Source organism: Gigantopelta aegis, chromosome 1, assembly GCF_016097555.1.
Source record: "Gigantopelta aegis isolate Gae_Host chromosome 1, Gae_host_genome, whole genome shotgun sequence".
Lineage (NCBI taxonomy): Eukaryota > Metazoa > Mollusca > Gastropoda > Neomphalida > Peltospiridae > Gigantopelta > Gigantopelta aegis.
This window is the reverse complement of record NC_054699.1, coordinates 39,981,133-39,983,705: the sequence shown is the minus strand read 5'-3', so window position 1 is coordinate 39,983,705 and position 2,573 is coordinate 39,981,133. Positions and strand designations below refer to the sequence as shown.

At 39.5% G+C, this 2,573-nt stretch overlaps 1 protein-coding gene across 1 annotated transcript in view; it reads right to left on the bottom strand.

Annotated features, from left to right (window-relative positions):
• Positions 1–1,917, bottom strand: part of LOC121374929 (monocarboxylate transporter 9-like) — a 25,048-nt gene extending 23,131 nt beyond the window's left edge. Inside the window, exon 1 of the mRNA XM_041502072.1 lies at positions 1,787–1,917. The gene's annotated coding sequence lies outside the window, so the exon portion shown is untranslated. The remainder of the gene's footprint in view (positions 1–1,786) is intronic.
• Between the last annotated feature and the right edge of the window lie 656 nt (positions 1,918–2,573).

Sequence of the window (2,573 nt, the reverse complement as noted above, 5' to 3'; positions counted from 1 at the left end):
TTTGTTTGTTTGTGTGTGTGTGTGTGATTTGCTTTTTGTGATTTTTAGTTTTTTTTTTTTGGGGGGGGGGGGTTGTTGTTTTCGTTTTTCGTTGTTTTCGGGTGTTTTTGTTTTGTTTTGTTTTCTTTTTAGCTTTCTTTCTTTCTCTTAATTTTTGCGGGGACCAGTAGAAGATTCGTGCAATTTTATTTCAACCACACACCGCTAAACTTGACGTGTATGCGGAGTACCGATAATATGTATCCTGAAACTATGGTGCGAAACTGTACTATCCTAAACCCCAAACAAAACATTCCTCTTTTAAAAAAGGTGGTGTGTTGTGTTATCTGTGTCTGTGTTACAAGTGACGGCTTGTTTGAGGGATATATAGCTCGAGTACCCTCTAGCCTTACCCTTTGTTTCTATGTTGTAGGGGAGAGCTAGAGATGACTGTGTGTCATACTATGACGTCATATATGACACACAACGTCATAATAAGTATTATCGATCAAACCGATAGAGCTTATTGGTTAAAACCAAGGGAATTCCTCGCTTTACACCGTATATATTACAATATCATGATGTATGAGTTTGCAAACCCACAGAAAACTCCAATATGATATCAAACAAAATCGCACGTGTTATCTTAACGATGTCAAAATGTTTACACCTGAAGTACACTATCTGCCAGTGTATAACACTTGTACATTTGAAATATGTCTACATACAGCAAAATAACCTTTGTCTTGTTTATTTGCTGCAAAAAAAGTCACTTAAAAAGAAATTGCCGCTAGCAGGGTCAAAATTGCCGTCTGTGGGTCATTTTACCCATGGCAATTAAGAAAAAAAACGCCGTGGGAGAAAAATGCTTAAGTTCGAGTTCTGCAGTTATTTGCACATCATATAAAACATTTTCTTTCTTACGGTGACAAACATTCCAATATGTAGTAAAAGGAAGAAGGAAGGAAGGAAATGTTTTAGTTAACGACGCACTCAACACATTTTATTTACGGTTATATGGCGTCAGACATATGGTTAAGGACCACACAGATATAGAGAGAGGAAACCCGCTGTCGCCACTTCATGGGCTACTCTTTTCGATTAGCAGCAGGGGATATTTTATATGCATCATCCCACATACAGGATAGTACACACCACGGCGTTTGTTACACCAGTTGTGGAGCACTGGCTGGAACGAGAAATAGCCCAGTGGGTCCACCGACGGGGATCGATCCTAGACCGATCGTGCAGAAAGCGAACGCTATACCACTGGGCTACGTCCCGGCCCCTAGTAAAAGGATAACCTGTGTGACATTAAACTATTTTGTACGACGTGTTTAATATATTCGATGGATGGTCCGGGAAAATAAGCATTCATAAGGTATCTGTTATGACATGGCTTGACAAAGCTAGGCTACATAATTTGATGTCAGAAACTCTCAGCAAGCCTTTCCGTTCCAGCCAGTGCATCACGACTGGTATATCAAAGACCATGGTATGTGCTATCATGTTTGTTGGACAGTGCATATAAAACGATCCCTTGTTATATGTGCAAAAACGTAGCGGGTTTCCTCTCTAAGACTATATGTCAAAATTACCAAATGTTTGACATCCAATAGCCGCTGATTAATAATCAATGTGTTCTAGTGGTGTCGTTAAACAAAACAAACTCTAACTTTTCGTAAGCCCGGCATATACAATTCCTTTAATCATTAACAGTACAGTTCAGTATTATATTAGATGTTTTCACGCTTTTAAAGAGAGACACATTAACATTACAGTTACAACCGTATCATAAAATACCTACCTTTGCGTTATTCTATCATTCGCAATCTGCCGTTTACGCAACAACTGTCAACAGGTGTATACAGCGACGATTCGTTGGAGAAATTAATCCTGTAAAATTATACCGACTGTCGTACATGAACCGGATTTTACCTACTGCTATTACTAACCAGGTACAACTGCTTCCAACCAGTCACAATTGGCGCTCTGCGATGGCTTCACATATCGCGCTTTTGATAGGACACGCTAGTTTGGCTTAGCTTAGTAAGTGGTTTAACGTGTTCATATATATACCACTAAGGTTTCGAATACGTCTATCCCGAGTCCGGCCTCCGATAGGATCGGGGGTCTGACTCGGGACAGGGATAAACTAACAAATAGGGTCAATTTTGAAATTTGCATCCAAAAATTAAATAGTGGGCCTTTAAAATTTTGATGCGCATCTCTAATTAATAATATATTAATAATAATTTGGCCGCTAGATTAGATCGAGCGGTGCGCTAGTTTAAATTTGTTTTTTAGTCTGCTCACTGAACCACAACACACTGTTCAGGGCATGGAACTATGTACACTGGCCTGCGAAGCATGAACCGATCGGTTTCCAGTGGGCATCGATGAAACAACCACAAGTGCATTGGTACCTAATGAATTCAGATACACAACATAGTGTTAAGAAGTTTGTTTTGTTTAACGACACCACTGGAGCACATTGATTTATTAATCATCGGCTGTTGGATGTCGAACATTTGGTAATTCTGACTCGTAGTTATCGGAGGAAACCCGCTACATTTTTTTTCTAATGCAGCAAG